The sequence below is a fragment of the Musca autumnalis genome, unplaced genomic scaffold (assembly GCF_047663935.1).
Source record: "Musca autumnalis isolate F117 unplaced genomic scaffold, ASM4766393v1 scaffold_3, whole genome shotgun sequence".
Classification (NCBI taxonomy): domain Eukaryota; kingdom Metazoa; phylum Arthropoda; class Insecta; order Diptera; family Muscidae; genus Musca; species Musca autumnalis.
The window spans coordinates 36,048,111-36,075,201 of record NW_027411866.1 but is presented as its reverse complement, the minus strand read 5'-3'; the positions used below and the strand labels follow the sequence as shown (position 1 = coordinate 36,075,201).

Genomic DNA, 27,091 nt, shown 5'->3' with positions numbered 1-27,091 from the left:
TCATTTACTGGGGTGAAGCTGGAGACCAGATGTTTTAACCTCCGACCAACTACAAATCCGCAACCAAACTCATGCTTTGTGTCATGGCAGCTATAATACAGTGCGTCACCTTTAGGTGTTGTTGCGACGCCTTTCCCAATCCATCGTATTTCCTGTATGGCAGTAATATCGGCCTTGTACTTTTTCAAGTACATCTGCCAATGCGAAGACTGCACCTTCTCTATAAAGAGTGCGAACATTCCAGGTGCAGATTCGTAGATCATGGTCCCTAAAACGTTTGCGGGGGTCGTCAACTTTTGAGGGATTTGTTTTTCTTTTCTTTCGTTTTTTCATAGTAGGCTGTTAGGGGAGGTTTACTAACCTGACGCCCAAACCCGAGTTTTTAACGTTCTTATGGGTGAACGCGCGGCTCAGGCAGCTCCCCAGGTGACACCGCGGGGAGGTCAGTGTCCACTTGAGATGAAAAAGGGACCAAGATAAATCCTGGGCTTTGCAATGTTAAAGCCGGTCAGGACCGTTGCTTGGTGTCTTCCATCCCCTACGTCATCTCTTGGGTATTCTCCTGGATTTGCCGCAAGGTAAATATAAAATAAAATAAAATGGTTATAATTTCGGTAGTTACCGATGTTTTTCGGTAAGTTAACGACGAATAAAAAATCAGTCGTAATGTTCTACCGATAGCAAGAGTGTTGTCCACTTTTATTTGAACTTTTCATTCATAATTTTGTGTTTTAATGTTTCCGATTTTTGTCGGTTACTCAAAAAATGTGTTAGAGAATCGCACTACTGCTGCCTTATTATTCTTCAGCCGGTTTATTGCTGTCTTTACCTCATCTTGGCTGCGCGGAATACATTCAATACCATCTTCTGGGATTAGATCTGTGGTATCTGCGCCGTCTTCGCTACTATCGGATACCAAGTGTTTGGAAAAATGTTCTTTGCATATCCTGAGTACAGTATCTGTACCAGTTACCAAATTATCTTGCTGGTTTCTACGAGAGGATGTGCCTGTATCAAAGCCATCTGTTTGATGTTTCACTCTTTGGTAGAACTTTGGGACTTCATTCTGCTCCTGTACATCAAAATTTTTTTTAACACTCCCGCCTTTCAATTTCTTTTTTTTCCTGCGCAAAAGACGTTTCTCTTCTCTCCTTTTTACTCGATACCTCTCACGTGCACTACGCGTTGCTACTGCTTGCCGTATTTTCTCTTCGGTAGCAGCACGCCACTCCTGGTAGTCCTGGTCATACCATTGATTCCTTGATGGAGGTCTCTGGTATCCAAGTATGGATTTTGCGGCTGTTTGCATGGAATGGATAATATTTTGCCGTGGTGCTGATATCTATATTATCTGGACGAGGAGTGCTTACATTAAACAATTGGGCTAGTTGAGTGGAATATGCTGTGGCTATCTGTTGTGTTTGCAGCCTACCGGTGTCCAACTGCTTCTGTAAATACTTTCTGTAGCAAACGTTGCATTTATAGACACTTTCTGTAGGAAAGGGTGATTCTCAATCTCTTCTTTATGTTGATACGGGACAGAAAGACAAAACTCACGCTGAATCTACGTTCAGAATAGTCCCTTTTCTGTTCTATGGTGTGAATAAGTGATGTCGCAATGTATTCGCACCGTTGACCGTGAGACCATCTTAGCAAAAAAAAACTCCCTGAATATAATATCGAATATTCGTATCTTCCGAATTCCTAAACTCTAAAGGCCTGGGTACATAAGCTGCCTCGCCTGGTTGCCTTGCTTTCCTGCTTCATTTCTGACATAACAAAAATAAAAGAATAAAAAAGAAAAGGGCAACCTAGTTCGTAATTGGCTCGGCCTTTTTTATTCTTTTATTTTTATTATGTCAAAAATGAAGCAGGAAAGCAGTGCAACCAGGCAAAGCAGCTTAAGTACCCAGGCGTTTACACAAGACAGTTTGTCTACAAATACAACTCTGATTTACTAACACATACATACATTTGTCGTTTGTCTCCCAGCTGTCCATCATTTTTTCAGAGACAGAGTTAGCTGCAAATTTTTGATATTTTTGTAAAAAAGAAGTGAAACGATAATTGAAATGTGTTGAAAATAAAAGAATATGACCAAAAACAAAATATATGAGTGGAAAACAAAAAGAAATCGATAATTTTCATTCATAATTTTACAACTGTTTTTGCAGTTGTCGGGACGCCTACGTCACACAGGCAAGATTTGGGTTTTTGACAATCAATACATGAACTGAACTGTCCTGTCATGTGTAAACGCAGGGTTAGGTAAGTCCATATTTACATTAGGCAATTTTCCTTGCGGCAATTGTCAGTTTGTCGGTGAGATAAGGTGTTGAGAGGCAAATGGTTACCATATTCCTCACCCCTCTCTCCATCAAACTGACAATTGCCGCAAGGAAAATTGCCTAATGTAAATATGGACTAAATATATTTGATAACACAAAAGTTTGTACAAATTACAAAATGCTGTTGTTCAATAATACAGGAATGAGAAGTAGTTGCAAGAACTTGCAAATACTTGCGAGGTTATCGAACAGACCTATTGATAATTTAAATTTCCCCTTGGAAATGGTGTTATAGAACAATAACCTGTTGGTTTTTATGCTGCGCGCATGCATAGCATAACGAATAAAGGAAAAGGAAGCGTGCATAAGTTCAATGTTAAAAAATTATTTTTGTCCTTTATTAAGCAAAAAATTTCCAACTCCAAACAACAACAAACACGATCAGTTTTGCAGTCAAACTTTTGCCCCACACTAATTGAGAGCAAAGAAGAAATTTAAGAGATTTTCTGGGTAAGAGAATCAATTGGGGAAAACATTCACACAAACCATGGAGAACATAACACAATCATGCTCCCCCACACACGAGTGGGGGGCAAAGCGAACACACGCAGCACACTCACTGGTGGCGGATGATGACGATGGCTTGGCAACTCATTTAGTTGGCGAAATATTCTCGGGCGAGTAAGTTGTGTGTTTGAATAGAGAAGCGCAAAGAAAGAAAAATTAAAATTAATAAAACAGCGAAGAATTGAAAGAAAAAAAAAACACAATTAAAAAATAAATAAAATTCTATTAATAAAAATGAAAAATATTGTTGTTGTTAATGTGTTGTTTTGAAGTGAAGAAAGAAATGCAAAAGTGAATTAAACAATAAATTAATTAATTAAAAATTAAATAATACGTCATAATACGCTTTAACTAATAAATTTAAATTATTGTAATTAAATAACAAAGCGAGTGCTAAATTTGGAATAAAAAATCCAATTAAAACAAATAAGAAGAAGCAACATCAGTGAGTTGGAAACCAATGAAGCGAAAATTGTGTCTATATCGAAATGCTATTTACCTCCTCCTCCCATCAGAAGCAACAACAACAAAATCATTAAAAAAAAAACAAGAAAATAAAAACGAATAACCCCAAAAAATCCAACAATTCAACGAAAAAAGAACAACATCAAGAAAGACCACGAAGCAACAGTTTTCTTCTATGTGTGTTTGATCTTGCCAAATGGGGGGCCAAATGAAGCCAAAACACCGACGCCGCCACCATACATAAACTGAATGGCCTGTGCAAAGAGCCAGTAACATAACAACAACAACATGTGGACATGACTCACTGAACAAACAATTAATGACGCACTCTTTGGCATTATCTCTCTTTCAGGAGAGAGATTAATTTTCTCTCCCAGCAAACAAATGCCAGTTTTTGGAGTATTTTTGAAGTGGGGAAGTATATTGGGGGATTTGAAAAAGAACGTTTTCACACGATAAGGTTTGACTGCTCAAAAACGTGGTTTCCGTTTTGACTCTCATTCGTAATTTTCACATCTAGTGTTGCGTTTTTGAAGTCATTTTATACAAGCGTACTTTTTGAACAAAAAGAAGTACGGTTTTACATAAATGTACCAAAAAGGTTTATGTGTGTATTATATTTGAAAATTAAAAAAAGTAATTCTTGTGAATCCCATAAAATTGGGTAAAATGTATGCGTTGTTAAAATTGTTGCCTCATGCGCGCATGACATGTAAAAAATAATGTAATAATTCTTACCACCTGAAGGTAAGATGATATCTGCGTTACCAGCGTAAATTTTTCAAGAAAGATTTTTATGAAATAGGGAAATACCTTTGTTATTAACAGGTACACAGAAGTCATGTTTTGAAGAACACCTTTATTTGTAAAAAATATGATGAAACAGGTAGATAATTGCTCTGTTCCTTTACGTGCCTAAGGTTACCATTTTTTACCATTTTTAACCTGTAAAGTGTTTCCTTACTTTTAATAGCATACAATTTATATGATAGCAGTTTACCACTTTTACCATTTTCTGCCACTGTTACCATTTTTAAAAGTAAAGGAACAGACCAAATATCTTACATGCTAGTGTTGTATGTATGGTACTTTATGTACGTTTTCGTTCACTTACTTCCACATTTTGTTTCAACACTGACACAATTTACGAATGAGAACCAAAACGGACAACGCATTTTTGAGCAGGCAAACCTTATCGTGTGAAAACGTTCAAACACAAAAATTCAACAAAAACAAAACCTTCTAGATGAGTTTTATCTGCATACCCCGTAGTAACTTGCCTGCATTCGTCTTAATAAAAGGTTTGAAATAAAAAAATAAAAAACATGGAGATACTAAAAATCACCTGCTGGCTTTTACCTAAAAACAAATCTGAAATTTATTCTAAAAATAGCACGATGTGTGTACGTAATAAAATTTTTCGGCTTCTGTATATTCGATATCACACGACATGGAATGAAAGGGAAACATAAAGCAGCAGATTCTTATCGAAGGAGCAGAAATGACCCGAATGAAATTTTAGGTTTTGGACTGGCAACTTTTGTAGAGTTTTTTTTTTATTTTAACTGAGGAACAGGTATCAGTTAAATTAATCTTACAAAGCCGAATGAGCTTTGCGGGGATATAAAATTCAGACACTACTTGGAATAACCTTGAACGTAATGTCCTTTCGAATGCTGCTCTATAATCGACAAAGAGATGAGGCTATCGTACAAGCAATAGGGAGCAGACTTATTCGCCTATAGTTAGTCCCGGTCTATACTAAAGCGATTTCAATGAAATAATTTAATGTAATTAGGCGTTTTTAGAATAAATTGTTTCATTGAAATCTCTCTAGAGTGGATCGGAACTTATAGGGCGGTTACATTAGAGTTTTTTGTCGGGTTAACCCACTTTATGAGGATTTATTTGACGTTTGCGCTATAGAATTGACATTTGAAACCTAAACGCACTGGGTTAATCCGGTTAAGTGTAACCGGGGTATTAGAGCACACAGTCTTATAACCTTCCAATCGCCGGGTACGTGTTCTTCCTGCCAAATAGCGCTAACTATCTGATATATACACCTTATCAGTGTGTGGCCTCCGGCTTTAAAGAGCTCGGCTGGTATGCAAACGGCTCCTGCTGTCTAGTTCACCGGAGATGACTTTTCCAATACAAAAGTTCACCGGAGATGATTTTTCCTATACAAAAGTTCACCGGAGATGACTTTTCCAATACAAAAGTTCACCGGAGATGATTTTTCCTATACAAAAGTTCACCGGAGATGACTTTTCCAATATAAAAGTTCACCGGAGACGACTTTTCCCATACAAAAGTTCACCGGAGATGACTTTTCCCATACAAAAGTTCACCGGAGACGACTTTTCCCATACAAAAGTTCACCGGAGATGACTTTTCCCATACAAAAGTTCACCGGAGATGACTTTTCCTATCCAAATGTTCACCGGAGATGACTTTTCCAATACAAAAGTTCACCGGAGATGACTTTTCGTATGCAAAAGTTCACCGGAGATGACTTTTCCCATACAAAAGTTCACCGGAGATGACTATTCCCATACAAAAGTTCACCGGAGACGACTTTTCCCATACAAAAGTTCACCGGAGATGACTTTTCCTATACAAAAGTTCACCGGAGATGACTTTTCCTATACAAAAGTTCACCGGAGATGACTTTTCCCATACAAAAGTTCACCGGAGACGACTTTTCGTATGCAAAAGTTTACCGGAGATGACTTTTCCCATACAAAAGTTCACCGGAGATGACTTTTCCAATACAAAAGTTCACCGGAGATGACATTTCTTCAGTCGGTTTGCTGCTGCCTTTACCTCATCTTGTCCGGGCGGCATACATTCAATACCAACGTCTGGGATTGAATCTATGGTAGCTTCTCCAATACTGGATACCAAAAGCTTTGAAAACATATCTTTCTATATCCTAAGCACACTATCAGTATTAGTTACCAAATTACATTGCTAGTCTCTGCTGGCATTTAACTAAGTGTCTGTAGCAAAGTCATCAGTTTGATGTATTACTTTTTGGTAGAATTTTCAGGCTTCATTCTGGCTCCTGTACATGTCGATTTTTTCACACTCCTGTTCATGCGCTACTCGTTGCAACTAATTCTAGAGTAGCCCTATATGCCGCATTTCTGTTCGCTAGCATTTTCTCTTCTTAATGGAGGTCTCTGGTCTCCTTGCGAGATTTTTTTGCCGCCAAATCATCTCGTGTGGTTTCAGGACGGACCCACTTACAACTCTTTAAAACTTCATTCAGTCGTTTGACTTCTTCCCTCAAAATCTTTACCTCTCGCTCTTTTTGGACTTCAGTTCCGCATAGATCATTATTGAGTCCTTTGAACTGAGAATTATTGAATTTTTTTAGTTTCATGGAAAGATTGGAGGCATCTCCTTCCTCTTTTGTAGTCTCCTTACGAGTACTTCTGCCCTCAAACTGAACTTCTTCTTTAGCTTCTCGCAGATCATTCTTGAAGACATAAACACATCCAACTTTTCAGCAAAGTTGGACGACATTTCTGATAGAAGAATAAAAGAGCAAGGGCAGCTTATGCTAAGTTTACATTTACGAAATCCATTCGATTTCAACTGTCAATTCCATAGCTCAAACGTCAAATGAAATCTTATCTGGATTTCATTTGACGTTTATCCTATGGATTTGACAGTTGAAATCGAGTGGATTTCGTAAATGTAAACCATGCATTAGATTGAATTTTTCTTTATTGTTCTGTCAGAAATTATGGCAGACCTAGCTTCTTCAGTTCCACATAGATCATTATTGAGCCTTGAGAGTTTTTTTATTGTCATTAATTTTTTATAGTCTTCTCCCTTCCGCCCTCAAGGTCTTGACCTTTTGTTCTACTTCTTGGTTGGCCGGTGATTTTTTGTCGGACCTAGCTTCTTCAGTTCCACATAGACCATTATTGAGCCCTTCTTTTAATTTCATGGCAAGTTGGCGAAGAAAGTCATCCTTCTCGAGGCATTGGTTTGCTTGGTTTCACTTTATCAATTCTTCCGTAATTCCAATAAGGCTCAGCCATTATCCTTCTTGTCGGATTTGCATTCTCTATTCCTTTCTGTGTTACATCTCTTATTTGTTATCGGGATAACCTCAGCCTCGCTAGCACAATGCGTTTTCTCCAAGTTTGACAGCCCAGTTTGGGCTGACATAGCTTTTTCAGCTTCAGGCAGAGCCTTATTGAGCCTTTCTTTTAAGGCCTGGGAACGTAAGCAATAGTCAGAAATGAAGCAAGGTAACAAAGTCAGGCGACGAGGTTGCATATGCCTTAAAGGCCTGGGTTCATAAGCTGCCTCGCCAGCTTTCCTGCTTCATTTCTGACGTAATAAAAATAAAAGAATAAAGAAGGCCGAGCCAATTTTCGAACTAGGTTGCCGTTTTCTTTTTCATTGCATTCAAAGTCTTGACCTTGCTACCCACTAATTTCTGTCATGGCCTTGCATCTTCAGCTTTACAGCATTATTGAGTCTTTCTTTTAGTTTCTTTTTTTAGAATCATCTCAGTTTTCCTTAAATGTCTTGACCTCTTCTTCTATTTCTTGGTTGACGGCTAATTTCTGGGCTGACCCATCCTCTTCAGCTTCACGCAGAGCATTATTGAGTACTTCTTTTAATTTCATGGAAAGTTGGATGCATCATATTCCTCTTTTTTTGGAGTCATCTCACTTCTGCTTTCAAAGTCTTGACCTAGCGCTCTTTTTCTTGGTTGGCCACGAATTTCTGGGTAAAACTAGCTTCTTTAGTATCACGCAGAGTATTATTGAGCCTTTATTTTGATCTCATGGAAAGTTGGGAGGCATTTTCTTCCTCTTTTTTGTAATCACCTAACATCTGCCCTCAAAGTCTTTACCTCTTACTCTAATTCTTGGTTAGCCGCGAACTTCTGGGCTGAACTTATTTCTTCAGCTTCACTCAGAGCATTATTGAACTCTCCTTTTAGTTTAATGGAAAGTTGGGAGACATCTCCTTCTCCTTTTTTTGTAGTATTCTCACTTCTGTACTCACTGTTTTGACCTCTCGCTCTTTTTCTTAGTTGGCCACCAATTTCTGGGCTGAACTAGCTTCTTCAGCTTCACGCAGAACATTATTGTGGCCTTGTTTTAGTTTCATGGAAAGCTGGTAAGCATCTTTTTCCTTTATTTTGATTTCGTGGAATGTTGGCATATTCTTCCAATTTTTGTAGTCACCTCTCTTCAGTCTTCAAAGTCTTGAGCTCTCACACTTTTTCTTGGCCGTCCGCTAATCTAGCTGCTTCAGCTTCGCGAATAACATTATGGACCCTTTCTTTTTATTTCCTGGAAAGTTAGTAGACATCTTCTTCCTATTTTTTGAAGTCTTCTCACTTCTGCACTCAAACTCTTTATCTCTTACTCTATTTCTTTGCCGGCCGTTAACTACTGGGCTAAACATATTTCTTCAGCTTCACTCAGAGCATTATTGAGCTCTCCATTTAGTTTCATGGAAAGTTGGTAGACATATTTTTCTCCTTTTTTTGTAGTATTCTCACTTCAGCACACAATATCTTGACCTCTTGCTCTTTTTGTCGGTTGGCCGCTACTAACTGGGCTGACCTTGCTTCTTCAGCTTCACCCAGAGCGTTATTGTGACCTTCTTTCATTTTCATGGGAGGCACCTTCTTGCTCTGTTTTATAGTCTTCTCACTTTTGCCCTCATAGTATATACCCCCTTTCTTGTCTCGCCGCTAATTTCTGGACTGAACTAGCATCTTCAGCTTCACGCAGAATATTATTGAGCCTTTCCTTTAACTCTCACACTTTTTCTTGGCCGTCCGCTAATCTAGCTGCTTCAGCTTCGCGAATAACACTATGGACCCTTTCTTTTCATTTCCTGGAAAGTTAGTAGACATCTTCTTCCTATTTTTTGAAGTCTTCTCACTTCTGCACTCAAAGTCTTTACCTCTTACTCTATTTCTCGTTTGGCCTCTAACTTCTGGGCTGAACTTATTTCTTCAGCTTCACTCAGAGCATTATTGAGCTCTCCTTTCAGTTTCATTGGAATGTTGGAAGACATTTCTTCTCCATTTTTGTAGTGTTCTCACTTCTGCACTCAATGTCTGGACCTCTCGCTCTTTTTGTTGGCTGGCCGTTACTTACTGGACAGACCTAGCTTCTTCAGCTTCACCCAGAGCATTATTGAGCATTTCTTTCATTTTCATGGAGAGTTATGAGGCACCTTCTTCCTCGTTGTTGTAGTCTTCTCACTTTTGCCTTCATAGTATTGACCTTCGCTATTTTTCTTGTCTGGCCGCTAATTTCTGGTCTAAATAAGCATCCTCAAATTTACGCAGAAAATTATTGAGCCTTTTAGTTTCATGAACAGTTGAGAGACATTTTCCGTATCTTCTGCCCTTTCGCTCTTTTTTTTGGTAGGCCGCTAATTTCTTTACTGAGGTAGCTTCTACAGCTTCACGCATACCATTATTGAGTCCTTCTTCCATCCGCTCGTTGTCCAATTCGACTGCAAGCTCACTAACATGTTTCTTTAAGTTTATTCTGTAGTATCCCAAATTAAGTGCACACGTAGCTTCAAGTCTTGCTTCAGCCTTTTCAGTTTTCATGGTACACACCAGACTGAGTCCCATTAATCTTTTCGATCGCCTGGTTGATGAGACCAAGAAGTCTCTCTAATTCGTTCTGACATAGAATCGTTAACTATCCGTTTTCCTTAAGGAGAATCTCCGGATTTAGGTCATAGTATGTAGACCTCTAGCAAGAAAGAAAGCAGTGGTTCTTTTTGCTTACGGTAAATTCACAGCTATCCAGCGTTCTTGGTTTCGGTCGAGCCGGCTCGAATGTATACAAATGAAGCGGAGCAAGAAAGCCAGCCGACGAGAAAAAATTAAAAGGCCAAGCCAATTTCGAACTTAGTTTCCCTTTCTTTTGTACCTAGGCCTTTAAGGCCACTTTTCTTTACTCATGTAAGAATAAGACAGCCAATGAATTAAGCCAGAAAGCGACGCTTCTTAAGTACAGAAACCTTTAAGTCCAAAACTCAATGGATTTTTCATGCTTGCTTCTCTTTCTTGGCTTCCCATATCCAGTCAAATAATAAAGACGGACCACGGCAAATTCGAACTGGGTTGCCCCTTGCCTTTTATACTTTTACCAGAAAAAAACATAAAAAAAATTAGATAAAGATCTGAATGAATTTATTTATTAGTTTAGAAAGCTTCATATAGCCTCCTCTTTATTACGATTCCGAATAAATTGTACTCAAATTTATGATCCCGACTGTTACTTTTTTATTAACAAATGTTATTAATAAAAAATCTTTAAAATGGGACACCTAATACCTAAAGGGCATCCCGACCCCCTTTAATTATAAAATATAGAGCTACGGTGGCAACACAACAACAACAAACAATATCACAAAATATTATTATCAATTATTGCTAGACATACACAATGTCTGTGTTTTGCTCACTGTGTGACAGTTGTTTTGTGGTTTGTTTAATTTTTCGCAGCCCCATCATTTGGTGTTGTTATTTGTTGATGGCTATGCATTTTTATAGCTTCGCCAAAATGATAATGGCCTCGTCTAAAATAAGTTTATTAATAATAATCGTCATACTGTGTGTAACCCCATATGTGCCGTATTTGATGGGTTGTGTTATTACCCTGTGGTTGTTATTGTTGTTGTTGCTTTATCCAAAGTCGTCACATAAATTATGAGAAGGCAATTTCATCATCATTAACATAAAAACTCAGATGATCATCTAAAGCTCTACTTACAGCACCAACAACAGATGCCATGTTATGGTAGCTTAAATGTTGCTGCCAGCCTATCAAGCGCGCTGTTTTGCTGGAATTTAATTGATGAATTCCCCATAATGTTTGTTTTCAATTAAAAATTCTGCACCCGTTATCGGGGCTGTGGCTGCTGATGATGGTGGTGGTGTGGAGCCATCGCGGTAACTTTTATTGTGCTAATTTTGCTTTCAATGAATTTTAAAGTGAATTCCGCTCTGTGGGTTGCATGATTTGTTTTTAATAGGAACGATGATGGGAAGACAATTGCTATAGATTGGCAAGGGGTTTGTTTGGCTGTGAAATGGGTCAACAGGTAAAATATTACGTTAGGGTGCAGCAAAAGCTTACGTAAAAATTCTAGGCAACAATTAATTTATTTCCTTTCAATGAATGACGTTGATTTTTAGTAATTAACGATTGGAGGAAAAAATAAATTCCACTTATGGGCATAGTTAGGACAATGAAAATGGGTTGTTCTCTTTAAAGTCATTACCACGACCAGTCAAATATGAAACTGTATAGTTTGTGGCGCCTCCAGGTTACCAGGTTACCAAAAAATTTTAATGAATTTTGTGGGTTACCAAAAATGAGTTACAGAATCGTACCACTGATCCCACCAAACTATGATGCCATGGATATTCCGCTTTGGCGTTGAGTTGACTAGTTTGCCGGGTTTAACTTACAAGTCTTTGGGACTATCATATAATGCATCCATTTTTTATTACCAGTGAAAGTATGGTGCAAAATATACTTATTTTTTGTGGGGTTCTTGCAGCATTTGCTACATCCAAAGACGTCTTTCAAAGTCCCTCGACTTCAAGTCATATGAGACCCAATTGCCCTGCTTTTGAATGAGTCCGAATATCTTCTAACGTTTGGACATTGTTTTGCCGTGTGACTCCTGGTGACAATGCAATTTCTTTTTGTAAAGGATGTTTTCCTCATCTTTATACTTTTTTTCGCTGGGCAGGCCGTTTCTTGCCATCTATTCCAAAAACACCGCTATTGAACCATCTTCCACAAATTTCTTCAAATTTTCCATCCACTGTTTTCCCAAATAGTTTTTTGCCGGTATTGCAACATGTGACCGAGCATTTGTCATGATGAAAGATTATACACAAGGCCGCTACAAGGTCGGCCAATAAGCCCCCCTGATTATTATGTTTGTTGTCGAAAACATTATTGTGATTTAAAATACAAAGAAACTCAAATCACAATAATGTAAAATCTATTATATTTGTTGTCAAAAGTTGTTAACAGAATTCTGAATGGCCGACCTTCTGTAGGCCTTGATTTTACAATTATGTCTCTTCGAGTATATTGGATAAAAGCCGATCTTTACCTTCTTGCCATGTATATTCAGCGTTAATTTGAATTGTTAACCGCGCTTAATATACGACATCTTGAGTTTGGAAATGGCTTGTTGTGTGACTCTGATAATGCAATTCCTTCTTGTGTTTTACATCTTTCTTTTTGGAGTAATTCTTCCATTTTCTAATGTTCACACTTTTTTTGACTGACTAGGCCACTCTTTTGCCAAAATCACCGCTATTGAAACGGTCTAACCATCTTCCTTGAGTTAATCAGAGGGCGCGTGATATCCATACGCCTCTATCAATAATCTATGACTTTCAGCAGATATTTCCTTCAAATGAAAAAAGGTTATCAAACTTCCCCACACACCATAGCTCTGTTCCTTTACGTGCAAGAATCTTCAAGATTTACCACTTTTTACTCGAAAAGCGTTCCTTTACTTCAGACACCATACAATTCATATGGTAGCAGTTTACAACTTTTGCTACTTTTGCCGGTTTTACCACTTTCAGAAGTAAAGGAACAGGCCACATGTGTAATGAATGGTATTGCCAGATGTTTTGAAATAGACAGTATTGTTTTGTGCTTCCAATCATGGCCCAATTAAAAGGTCCCATAGCAAAAACAGCTGATCGTGATTTGTGCTGTCAAAACACACAATTGTGATTGAATCGCGGTACAAAAAAATAAACAAACACAAAAGCTCTGTTCCAGAACTAAAAAGTTTTTACAATTTTTACCACTTTTACACATTTTGCGTTCCCGTACACAAAATTTATATGAAAATCGTTTACGACTTTTACAACTTTTACGAGTTTTACCACTTTATAAAGTACGGGAACAGGCCAAAAATGTTGCGATTAATGTTAAAAATAGTGATCAGTTTTGCGATTCTGTAACTAGTTGACAATAGTATGTCCCAATTTACATTAGGCGAGTTTACTTGCGGCAATTGTCAGTTTGAAGGAGAGAGAGGTGAGGTATATGGTAACCCTTTGCCTCTCAACACCCTCTCTCACCCACAAACTGACAATTGCCGCAAGTAAACTCGCCTAATGTAAATTGGGACTATTAACGACAATTATCGAGTTGCCATATCACAAATTGTTATCGTAGTATACATTTGTAGATTCTTGCAGATTCTGGAATAGACATATAAGTTTCTCTTTATGAGACATATAGGTTTCTCTTAGGAATTTATTGAGCTACATAATAAAACAATTAAGTGCTCGTCACATAAGAGAATTTCTGGCATAATTTATTAAATTGCATGTTCTTGACTTAAAGGTAGAATTAGACGTTACATACAATTGGTTTCTTATGGTTATGGCTATGGCATTATGTTATGTCCCTACTGATCGAATACATTGATTTCCATAGGTTTGGTTCCATCAGCTGATTGATATGGCGTTATGGCTATGTCACGTCTAATTCTACCATAAACCCGGAAGAACATGCAACTTAATGAATTAAGCCAGATATCCTCTTATGTGACGAGGCCTTTAATTGTCCAAAATAAATAATAAAAGCATACCTCCGGTAGTCCACGTATAGTACTGTAGTTGTCCCAGAATATTCAGCCCGATCATGAATATAAACTCCCCGTGAATTTGCTCACGTTCCAACTGCAGAGAAACAAAACCCACGGTGAGTTTGCATTCATGTTCGGGCTGATCGGGTTGCTGTTCAAAGGCGTAGGCGGAAAAGGCGTAGTGTGGTTTTCGCTTCTAACCCCGAACCAAATGATTTAGAAATTATAAAATCAAAGAAATGGATACATTTGTCTTCCTTCAAACCAAGTTTATCAGCGGATCAAATTATAAATTATGTCAATAAGAAGTCTAATATTGAAATAGAACATATGCAGTGCTATAAATTAGTAAAAAAAGATGCCGAAACTGCTAATTTAAAAAAGGTTAATTTCAAATTTGGTATCTCAGCGTGCTTCTACGATAGAGTTTTGTATCCAAATTTATGGCCGATGGATATTAAGGTGGGGCAGTTCATAAATTTTCGCAAGAACCCAGTAATGGGTAATCAAAAATAGTTGAAAACATTAATGGTTTGCGAATATATTACCAGAATGTATCGGGTTTACGAACCAAATCTCGAGATGTTTATCAATTTTCTTCTGAATGTGATTATGATGTCATTGTTCTTGTTGAAACAGGCCTAATGCAGATTTTTTGATGCTGAATTTTTTAATCCCAACTTATTCACTTTGTACCGAAAAGACCGGAATGCTGACGTCACTGGCTATTCAAGAGGTGGTGGTGTCCTTGTCAAGAACCAGTATAAATCATCATCCATTTCTATCAATGATGATAATGGTCTACTTGATCAAATTGTTGTATGTATTTTTGGTTTAAAAAGTAAGCTTTATTTATGCGTTTCTTATATACCACCTGGTAGTTTGAATAGTTTATATGATAAACATATTTCTAATATATGTTCCTTAGATGGGAATGATATAAATAATGCATTAATCTGTATATGGGGCGATTTTAACCTACCCAATATTTCATGGATAAAAATTGATCATAAAATAAATCTTGTTGATTAATTTTTGGCTATGAGTTTAATCCAAATTAATCATGTCTGCAATAATTTGAAACGGTTTCTTGACCTTATATTCGTTTCTGATAATAGTATATACAATTTGTATGAGCCATTAACATCGTTATCCCCATCTAATGTACATCATAACCCACTAGTTTTGGAAATTAATGCTCTTGAATACCTCAAATGTTCTGCTAATAATGTTTCATCCAACTATAATTTCAATAATTGCAATTTTGAAATGCTTAATTCTATATTGCTTTCGTTTAATTGGGATGCCTTGTTTGCGGAATCTAATACAGAACTGCTGTTTATATTAGAGCTTTTTGAAGGGTTAACCTTCTTTATAAGGATTTGTTTGAAATATAAGCAATGGAATTGACATTAACAGGGTGTTTTTGTAAAAATGCTTGCGTGTCACACGAACCGTTCGTACTAAAACGTATTCGTTCAAAATTTGGTTCTTGTAAAATTTTACGAACCATTCGTTTTTATCTGAAAGCTTTCGTCTATTTCATAAAAGTTTTTATATTTCAGGGTTTCCATGATACTTATTTTGTGAATTTTGCATATGCATCTGCACGTAAAATGTGTTACTTGATGGCAACCCCGATAAACAGATGAAAAACAAAAAATAAGAAAAAAATGTAATCAAATTTGTCCAAAATGACGATAATATGAAGAAACGGATGTACATATACGCGTGTGCTTCTATGGAAATAAATAAAATTGCATTCCCTTCCAGTTTTCGTGTGTTTTGTGCCATTTATTACTCAAATTATTTAATTTTCATTCAAAACGATTGGTCTTTTCCATTCGTTTATTTTTGACGTATTCGTTGGTCTGATTTTGTTACGAAAACTAAAAAAAAATTACGAAAATAAAAAGCTTTCATTTGTTTGTCACACGAATACAAACGTCAACCGCTATGAAAACCAAATTGTGTCTTCGTTCATGAAATCGACAAACGAATGGGCAAAAACTTTTTACAAAAACACGCTGTTAAAACCCAGTCGGTTTGTAAAATCCGGATATATATAAACGGGGTATTATTCTATTTTTTTTTTTTTTTTTGAATAACGTGGTTACCATGCTTAATGAGCACGTGCCTCTTAAGGAAAATAAGACCCACAAACAGCCGTGGTATAATAAAAATCTGAAAAAAATTAAAAATCTTCGGAATAAATTTCAGAAGAGATTTGTCAAGTCCAATTCACTTCATGATAGGGAAATGTTTGCTCACTATCAGCGTGAATTCAATTATTTTAATAAGTATTTATATAAACCGTATTTATACAAAAAAGAATGTGAAATAAAATCAAATCCAAAAGCATTTTGGTCATTTATCAAATCAAAAAAGCAACAATTGGATATTCCTTCCACAATACGCTTTAATGAATCAACGGCACAAACAGGAAATGACATAGTTAATTTTTTTGCTGATTATTTTAAATCCAATTTTGAACCTTCTTCTACCTCCAAAGAAGAGATCAATACTATGGAGTCTAATTTAAATATAGGTTCCATGCTCATTTCAAAGGAAGATGTTTTCAATGCTTTATGTGAAGTAAAATGTGGTGCCAAAAATGATCTTGATGGTATCTGTGTTCACTTTCTGAAAATGTGTAATGAAGGAATTAGCTACGCACTTTCTCTTATTCTTAATGTATCCCTCAAAGAAGGTATATTTGTTGATCATTGATCAAATGGCAATAAACATGAGGTTACGTCGTATAGACCTATTTCAAAATTATCGTGTGTTTCAAAAACATATCATTTTTAATAAATTAATTTTCTGAAGCATTGTGGCGTTTTTTTTTATTGGGATAGCGTTTGCAATTTTGTTTTTTCAAAATAGTCTGGCTTAATCCCATTGTTGTTGTTTTAATATTTTAAAACAACTATTTTATTAGTGGAAAAGATTTGGCATTGTTCGCCAAGGGGTAAGGCAGGGAATACTATAGTTTCGATCCACGCCACTGGATCTCATCAGTTCCCTTGTTTCTTGTTTGTGGATATTCTCCACCGAAGTTATTTTTCAATAACTTCTTCAACAAGAAACGTTTTATACCCAAACATCAATCGTCAGCTCGAAGTATAAAGGTAAGCAAAGAAAAAAGTTCAATGAGAAGTTTTTCCTTGGCAACCTCATACCTTACCCCTTGGCGAACAATGCCAAATCTTTTCCACTAATAAAATAGTTGTTTTAAAATATTAAAACAACAACAATGGGATTAAGCCAGACTATTTTGAAAAAAAAAAATTGCAAACGCTATCCCAATAAAAAAAAAAAAAAAACGCCACAATGCTTCAAATTGAAGACACTGGCACGACGTGTGTTGTTTTTGCTGTAAAGCAGACCAACCAAATTTTGGTGTGTGCATTTGTCGAAATTCGACAACACACACAAGTGGAAGAGGTTTGAATTGTTTCGCAGACACTTTCGTCGGAGTTGTATGAGGTTGCCAAGGAAAAACTTCTCATTGAACTTTTTTCTTTGCTTACCTTTATACTTCGAGCTGACGATTGATGTTTGGGTATAAAACGTTTCTTGTTGAAGAAGTTATTGAAAAATAACTTCGGTGGAGAATATCCACAAACGAGAAACAAGGGAACTGATGAGATCCAGTGGCGTGGATCGAAACTATAGTATTCCCTGCCTTACCCCTTGGCGAACAATGCCAAATCTTTTCCACTAATAAAATAGTTGTTTTAAAATATTAAAACAACAACAATGGGATTAAGCCAGACTATTTTGAAAAAACTAAATTAATTTTCTTTACCAAGTCAATAATTATCCCACATCAACATGGTTTTTTAAAGGTAGATCCACAATTTCCAATCTAGTAACATTTAATGAATGCTGTATATCAACGTTGGAGCGAGGAAGTCAGTTAGAAACTGTTAGCGTTTGACAAAGATTCGCATACTTTATTATTATATAAATTAAAAAGGATTGGTTTTCATTCAACTTTTTTAAAATGGATTGAATCCTATTTGTCGTGTTAATGTAGGGGACTATTTTTCGTACCCATACTTACAAACTTCAGGAGTTCCTCAAGGGAGTGTGCTGGGCCCTTTATTTTTTAACATATTCATTAATGACGTTTCTTCAAGTTTTTCTACTTCTAAATATCTGCTTTATGCTGATGATCTAAAGATTTTCTCTAGAGTAGGGATAGGTAATGGAACGCAATAATCGATTTTTCGACTTTTCGATTTTGGTCTAAAACTAAAAATGCGACTTTTCGGTCTTGCGATTATTTCAGTTGTCTTAAAACTCGACTTTCGACTTTTTCATGACCGCAGAAAATCGATTCTAATCGACTATTCGTCGGTTTTCGAGTTTTCTTTTGAAACTGTAAAACCGCCAAGTCCACCATCTATGGGCAAACTCGAAATCGATCACAAGATAATCGATTATGCGATTTTCCCTCCAGACAAAAGTCGACTACGATTATTAGATTTTTGACTGCAAAAAGTCGATTAATCGATTAACCGAAAGTCGACTTACTTATCCCTACTCTAGAGTAGATTCATTGCTAGATGCTGTACACTTTCAGTCAGATTTAAGCGTAGTACACACGGTCCAACAAAACTGACAGTCAACGTACTTTTACGGCAATTTTCTGGCAAATAAAAACTTTTTGTTAGCTAAAAATTATTGAAATACAACATTTAAGGTATAATTTAGACTTTGATATTAACGAAATAGACCTCGATGACTGTCAGTTTTGTTGAATTTCTATAGATGGTGCCTTAAATATTTCAAAATGTTGTCATATGTCTTATAATAAACTACATCATCCTATTCAATCATTGAATTGAATTTCAATGCTGCTTTAAATTAGGTGAGAGTACGCTCGAAACAGTCACTTCAATTCGAGATCTTGGCGATGTCTTTGATTCAGCCATGACATTTGCACCTCACATTGACTACATTCTTCCCAAAACGTATAAAGTTCTTGCTTTTATAAAAAGAAATTGTGATGATTTTTCGGATCCTCATACTCTGAAAATCATTTTTACAGCATATATGAGATCAAAGATTGAATATGCTTCAATTATTTGGGATCCTCAAAATAAAAAATAACATTTTTCGCATTGAGAGAGTCCAACGTGTGTTTCTTAAATATGCTTTAAGATCTTTTCCGTTTGTGGGTCCTACCACCTATACATCAAAATGGCTTTTGTTGGGATTGCAATCCCTTGAGCACCGACGAAAAATTCAATTCAAACGCAAAAATGCGCTCTTTTTATGGCATTTTCCATAACTTTGTTGAGTGTTTCTTGTGGTATACGATCAATTTCTTCTTGAATGATTTCTGATGAAGATTTTTGGGATTTTGGGATCCCCAAAATCTGTTGTTTTGCTTATTTACGAAACCGTTCAAGTGAAAATGCGCTTCGTCGGTCATCATTAAATTTGACAAAAAATTTTCATTTTGATCAACGAGATTTAAAACTGCTCTAGCATATTCCAAGCGCAATACGAAGTCCTCAGGATTTAGTTTTTGGACTAGTTGGATTTTGTAAGGGAAGAGGTGCAAATCGTGTTTTAAAATTCGCCGAAGAGTGCGGTCAGAAAGCTGCAACTGGGAAGATCGTCTTCTCGTTGATGTATCCGGATTTTCTTCGACGCTCTGTCGCACAGCATCAATATTTTCGGCCGATCTGCCAGTTCGAGGTCTCAAAATTTCAGCAAAATTTTTCACCAACGAACGAATGGTTGGACCCGTTGGAGCAGTTCTTACACCATAAAATCTTCTGTATGCACGTTGAGTATTAATTATCGAACGATGATTTAGAAAAACAATCTTAGTTCTTTGCGCAATTGTATAGCGTTCCATTTTTAAAGATTCTCCCAAGTTTAATTTCTGAAATAGGAAAAAAGAAAAAGTTAAATACTCGCAAGCAAAGAAGTTACAATTGTTTTACATCATATAGTAACTTTAGCCACACCCTATATTATATAAATGATGTTAACCTGAGTTATCAAAAGAAATTTCAACAACTTACAGAGTTCTGCATTTCAAAAGATATTTTCAAACTGTTTTTTTCTGTTGTTTTTAATTGAAATGTTTATTCTAAAGACTGAAGGAATGTATATTCTAAAGACTGAAATTAATAAATAAATTATCGTTGGAAATTAAAATAATTGGTCTTATAGGCTCGGAACAATGTTGTAAACATTCAATAAAAATCCTTTGCGTACTTCAATTAAGGCCTCCGCTTCATTCTGGCATAATAAAAATAAAACAATAAAGAAAAAAAGACAGTCGGCGATGCTTTATACATACATACATATACACCGAGGGCTTTATCTATGTGGAAAATGTATGATTTCAATTATGAGTATATGAAGAAGAAATTCAAGCAAGCAATGTAAAGAGCAACCTAAAGAGATTCAAGAGGTGTCACTTCGTCCATAAAAAACAAAGGTTTCGTGTAGTTTGTCTGCTGTCAGTCCATATTTCTTCAAAAATTATGTCGCTGAGAACGTAACCTTCAATGGCGACTTAAATGCCTGGGTACATAAGTTGCCTCGCCTGTTTGCCTTGCTATCCTGCTTCATTTCTGGCATAATAAAAATAAAAGAATAAAGAAGGCCGACCAAATTTCGAACTGTGTTGCCTTTTCTTTTTTGTTCTTTTATTAGAAGCAAGCAAGGCAAGTAGGCAAGGCAGCTTATGTACTTAGGCCTTAATAGCTGACCATTTAATGCTTGAAAATGAAGCTCGTGATCTCGGCTACATTTGGTTTCAACGCTTCTTCCCCACATGGCATAAATCAATCGATTTATTAAGAGAACATTTCGATGAACAGACAATTTCAGGTTTTGGGACGGTCGATTGACCACCAAGATTGTGTGATATCACACCGTTAGACATTTTCCTGCGGGGATATGTAAAGTCTAAAGTGTATGCGGACAATCCCGCTTCAATTCAGGCCTTGGGACAAAAAATCACCCGTGTCATTTGTCAGTTACCAGTCGAAATGTTTGAACGATTCAGCTACAATTGGACTTTACGGACAGACCGTCTAAGACGTAGACGCGGCAAACATTTGATAGATTTAAACTTAAAAAAATAAAATTATTTCAAATTATAATATACATTTCCCATTCAATAAGAATTTTCTGTATTTTTTTCTGTGTTTTTTTTTTCTTTAAAAAAGTTAGGAACCTCTAGTTGGATCACCCCATATATATTCAGCTTGTCTTATCGTGGGAAGAACCTGAGATATTCTACAAAAAAACCCATGCAACTCTTGAAATTTGGAAAAAAAATTCATTCGTCAGTTACCAGTCGAAATGTTCGAACGATTCAGCTACAATTGGACTTTACGAACAGTATCCAAAAAAAATTCATTCATTCAGACAGAAGCATTTCTCTTAATCTTGATAAAATATGGAAAAAATGATAAGTATTTAAGCCCACAATCGTCACAAATTTACATTACATCTTGACAGCATCAACAACAACTGACGTTAACAGTTTTTGTTATCTCTCAGAAGTAAACAAATACAAAATAGATAAGCCTTAAATATTTTTATGGTCTGAAATATGTATGTGAACTTGTTTATGGACATGAAATGGAATTTAAAACTAAAAAAATGCATTCAAATGACATCTCTATTTAGAATGGGAGACCAAAAAAAAAACAATGACACACTTCAGACACCGGCATGGCATCAGCTGTGGGTTGTTACAAGTGATTGACAACTAACTAAGATAGGAATGCTACTAGTTAGGGGATACCACAGCCAAACAAGGGGGGAATATTTGTCTAGGGAGAGGGTAAAAAGGCAGATGTTTGTCTGTATATTTTGCAGATTATGGAAAGAAATTTATTTATTAAAATGGATATAAATTTAAAATGCTTATTAAAGGTGGATTTGATAGTAAAATTATGAAGATTTATAATTCAATTTCAACCTTAAATATGTATGTACACGTGGCCCGCCAATCTTATTACAAATATTTTTAAATGGATATAAATTTGAAATGCTTATTGAAGGTGGATTTGATAGTAAAATTATAATGATTTATAATCTGATGTTTGCTCTAAAATATCGATTGTCGCTCTTAAGCCGAAAACACATCTAATAGTGCGGTTACACTAGAATTTTTTGCCGGGTTAACCCACTTCGAGAGGATTTATTTGACGTTTGCGCTATCGAATTTACATTTGAAATCCAAACCGACTGGGTTAATCCGGTTAAGTGTAACCGGGGTATAACGTTTGAGTAAAGTTTTGTTTTAGTCTACTTTTTCTTCTGTAATAGTATTTAAAAAATATTGTATAATATCCGCACATGTTGGTCTGATTTTTTTCCTAAAATCTCTCATGCATTGTTAACTAAATACTTTACCCTAAGACTTATTAAAAATTTCCCCCAATTTTGATAACAAAATTTACAAATAACGCATTAAAATGTTCACTTAAAAAGTCGTTCGTTTAATCAAAATGTTTCCCACATGCACACATATTTCACACCGCCTAAGGGAATTTTAGCTGCCTAAAAAAGAAAAGATACAAATCCCAAGAATTTTTTTTACAATCCCCCTCTTAAATCAACATTTTTGGTGGGAGCTCTTAAAAAAAACAAATAATGTCACACCAAAAACACGCACACCATAATGAAGAAATAATAACCTAATCAAAACATTTGTTTAAAACAGTGACACACTGATAAGCCTATTGCTCTCTTGCCCTATACCTTCGATACTTAATCACTTAATCCCAATAACCCAAAACGGGGAATAAATTGGCACCCACATGATTCACCCAAGTTATTAATAGCTACTACTTTCTGTGTTTTTTTAGACGATTTTGGATTTTGTTTTTTATTGGTTTTTCGTTACTGTCTGCCTTCCACTCCCATAAATGGTTTCACTTTCATTCCTTCCCTTTGGAGGTAGTTACCTCACACCTCGAAAATTAATTTCGAATAACCTTCGAAGAAACAAAAATTGCCGTTGTTTGCTTTTGTTCTTCCTTTGTTCATTGTATTCTCTGATTCACACAAAGAAGTAAATCTTTTGTTTGGATATTCTAATGTTTCTCACAACACACACACGCACATCACAATCCCTATTGGCCGTTAGGTGGTCGTCTTATGGCCTAGTTGTGAATGAAAAAAACTGTTACAAAATTCATTCATTGTCTTAGGGCAAATACAGTGGTTCAAGGAAGAATTAAGCTCTGTTCCAGAACTAAAAGGTATTTAAAATTTTTACCACTTTTACACATTTTGCGTTCCCGTACACAAAATTTATATGAAAATCATTCCACTTTATAAAGTACGGGAACAGGCCATTATTCTCTGTCACCTGTAATTTCTCAATAATATTCTCAATCTACTAGCCTCTCTGAGTTTGGACGAATTGTGAATTAATGTTCTTTCATCATTGGTGTCCAAAATAAATGAGAGAGAATTGTTGGGAGAGTAATGTCCCTTTGTTAAACAACGGCTGACATGGCTCTCTATTGGATTTTTTATTCTCTCTTGTTACGACAACGTAAAGCAGCCAAGATCATCCATATACGTTAACGTATGTGAGAATAACAATCAGTCGTCGTTGAACAGCCGACAAGTAAACATGTGCATGGATATACGCATAATTTTAGTGGGGACACTGAACAAAACCGCACACACCCGCCACATGTTTACTGGTCACAGGTCTAGCAACCACTGAATGCTGATACAAACTTTCTTGTGATTCTCTCACTACTTTACTCTCTTTTTTTATTTTGAGCATCAATGCTCTATCACTACTTTACTCTCTTTTTTATTTTGAGCATCAATGACGTAAAGGCGTGTACATCAGTGTTCACCAGCGAGCCCTTACTGAGAACAAGTGAGTGTAACTTTCAATGTAAAACAGGTATCGGCACTAACAAAAAACGCATTGTTTGCGGTCTCACGCATACGACTCTCTTTCGCTCTCTCCACAAACAGCGTGTGCGTTAATGCATTGCTAAAATCAAAAATCATTGAAACAAGCGACAACAGAACCTTCTTCTGTGACTTCTGAACGCAAACTGAATGGTGGTTGTTCTGCTGTTATTCTCATCAAGGGCACGTGTGCCCCTTTTTGCCGGATGCTGATGTAAAACACACAGTAATGTATGTCCACTTCCTCTCAGTAAGGGCTCGCTGGTGAACACTGGTGTACATCAACGTTTCATCTCCACTTTGTGCATATTGCAGAGTAAAGTGTAAAGATGAGTTCATTGCTACTCGTAGGACGTACACGGATAAAAGCCTGGGTAGATAAGCAGCTATGCCTGCTTCATTTCTGACTTAATAAAAATAAAAGGATAACTAGGCGTTTACACCAGACAGTTTGTCTTCAAATACAACTCTGATTTACTAACACATACATACATTTGCCGGCTGTCTTCCAGCAGTCCATCATTTTTTCACCGACAGTCGTGTTAACAAGTTTCGAACTGGGTTGTCATTTTCTTCTTTATTCCACTATTTTTATTATGTCAGAAATGAAGCAGACAAGCAAGGCAACCAGGCAAAGCAGCTTATGTACCCAGACCTTCAGGCTGTATAAAAGTAGACAATTGGAGGAGCTTTTTACAAGACAACAGGGATGATCCCTGGGAAAAGGGCCTGCCGTCATGGTGAGTCTAAGCGTCAGGTTGACATGCAGGCCTTTCGAATTAGCTCCATTGCGATTTTATTGGGTATATTCTGTCCTAGGTCGGAGACTCAATCAATTCTTCCGGACTTTTTTGAACGACAGTATCCGCCGGATTAGTAGTAGAAAATAACCAGGTATCGATGGTATGACCGGAAGAATGTATAAAGCCATCTGAAAAGCCATGCCTGAATATATTAGTCCGTTTTAAGTAGTTGAATTCGTCACGGGTACTTCCCCCCGCGTGCTTGGAAACAAGCTCGTGTAGTAGTGCTGTTTAAGTCGCTTTATCGATTGAGGAGTAATCCTCGTTCGTAAGCCTTCTCACAGAGCTGAAGAGTATTATTATGGCAATGCTTAAAGAGTGCTACAGCGAGAGTTTGTCTCCGCATCAGTTTGGTTTTATCTTGGGTAGCGGTACCGTGGACGCTAGAATGCATATGCAGTATAGTCTGAGAGTCAAGTGTCAATCATCGCCCTATCATTTTTCTGGAGTCAAGGGAGTTTTCTGAGATCAAATACCAGGAGTTTGTTCACTTGTCAAGTTATTTTAGTGGAAGATTTTTTTGTGGACCTCACTCCCCGCAGCACAGAATCCATCTTTTAAGATATGTGCGCAAACTCGTTACCTGCTTATCTTTATTGAAGGTCAGATTTCGCATGAACTGAAACATCGTAGTGTGCAGGGCATAAGTATTTTGAGGGTCTGGAGCAGTGCCGATCCAAAAGAAGGCACTCAAAAATGTAAATGTATTCAAAATATTGACAACTTTTGACAGTGTGTTAGTAAGTTTGTATGCACACAAACTGCAAAACATTTGCTCTCTTTTATACGCTCTTACTATGCGTTCGGGTCGTGTGTGTGATAACAGTGTGTTCGGCCGAGCAGTTGTTGATGTGGCGAGTGAGAAGACGGGACAATTGCAGGCAGGTTAACCCATTGTCGTCCTCCCCAATTCGAATTGGTGAACATGGTTTACGGAACTTTAGTCAAGTACCTGTGCATAACTATGGCTAAGTGAATGGATGTCTTACTACATTTTGATCGCTTGAGGGATAAGTTGACAGCTATTGCTGGTATGATCTGGGACTTGAGCAGGCGCTCTGTGCGTACCATATATGGTCTATGGGTGAGAGAATGAATTGTTGAATATCGTTGGTCAGAATGGTTCTACGGACTAACTGGGGCTTGAGCAGGCGCTTTGTACGTACCATATATCCATATATGGTCATGTACCTGGTCATAACTATGGCTGAGAGAAAGAATTTCCTGTCACATTTTGATCGCTTGAAGAATAAGTTGAAAGCTGTTGCTGGTATGGTCAAAAGGGCCTTGCGAACTGACTGGAGCTTGAGCAGGCGCTCTGTGCGTACCACATATTGTAGGCTATTTGTTGCCTGTGCAACATATGTATGTGTCGATGAAAATTCTTGCCGTGTAAATTGGCTGAGGATGATTGCCTCAGGCCCTCAGATCTGGTGGATGAGGATAGAAGGCGGAGAAGTACAACCCTTCGACAATGTACTGCTGATAGCTGGCGGACTAGGTGACGAACAATGACGAAGGGAGGGTGACGTACGAATTTATTCGTGATGATACGTTCGTACCGGATAACCCACACTTCAGCTTTATGATGAGTCTTTGGTCCTTAAGGGGTGAGTACATAAGCTGCCTTGCCTGCTTACCTTACTTGCTTCTGATAAAAGGCCTTCTTTATTCTTTTATTTGTATTATGTCAGAAATGAAGCAGGGAAGCAAGGCAATCAGGCAAGGTAGCATATGTGCGCAGGTCTTTACTGATGCAGTATTGCTCTCTGAATGGATTTTTGAAAGTAAGAGGTCTCTCCGGGACAGGCTTATGTGGGTGTGGACTGACTGTGGACTGCAGCATAAACTGACGGAATGTCCTTACTATGATGAGATTTGGAAAATATGGCACTTAGAGACGATCGGACCCTTAGTTGTTCAAATAGTTTTGCACGTGAAGTGTTAAGGCCTGCGTACATAAGCTACCTTGCCTGCTTTGCTTACTTCTGATAAAAGAATAAAAAAGAAAAGGGCAACCCAGTTCGAAATTTGCTCGGCCTCCTTTATTCTTTTATTTTTATTATGTCAGAAATGAAGCAGAAAAGCAAGGCAACCAGGCAAAGCAGCTTATGTACGCAGGCCTTTAGTTAGGAGAAGGACGAGTCTTATGGTTACTTGTGTTGTCTGTGAGTCCATTGTGCAGTCCGTTATGACAGCATCTTTATTGTTGGTCTTCATCTCTTGTATGTTTTTCGCTGTTAAATTGTTGTTTGGAGTTAAACTGGCAGTAGTTTTTGGCTATGAAGCCTTGGCGGAGGCTATATTCTGGTACCCCAGGAGTCAGATGTCCCTAAGTCTTCGTACAGTTGCTGTTCGCCCGTTTGAGGTAGTGTCGCGTTGGATGGG

At 37.0% G+C, this 27,091-nt stretch overlaps 1 protein-coding gene across 2 annotated transcripts in view; it reads left to right on the top strand.

The window, feature by feature from the left end:
- Positions 1–2,865: 2,865 nt before the first annotated feature.
- Positions 2,866–27,091, top strand: part of Vinc (vinculin) — a 76,635-nt gene continuing 52,409 nt past the window's right edge. The window contains exon 1 of one of the 2 annotated variants that reach the window (XM_073976431.1): positions 2,866–2,969. The gene's annotated coding sequence lies outside the window, so the exon portion shown is untranslated. Of the gene's footprint in view, positions 2,977–27,091 lie in introns of both variants that reach the window. The other variant, XM_073976434.1, reaches the window with a different exon arrangement.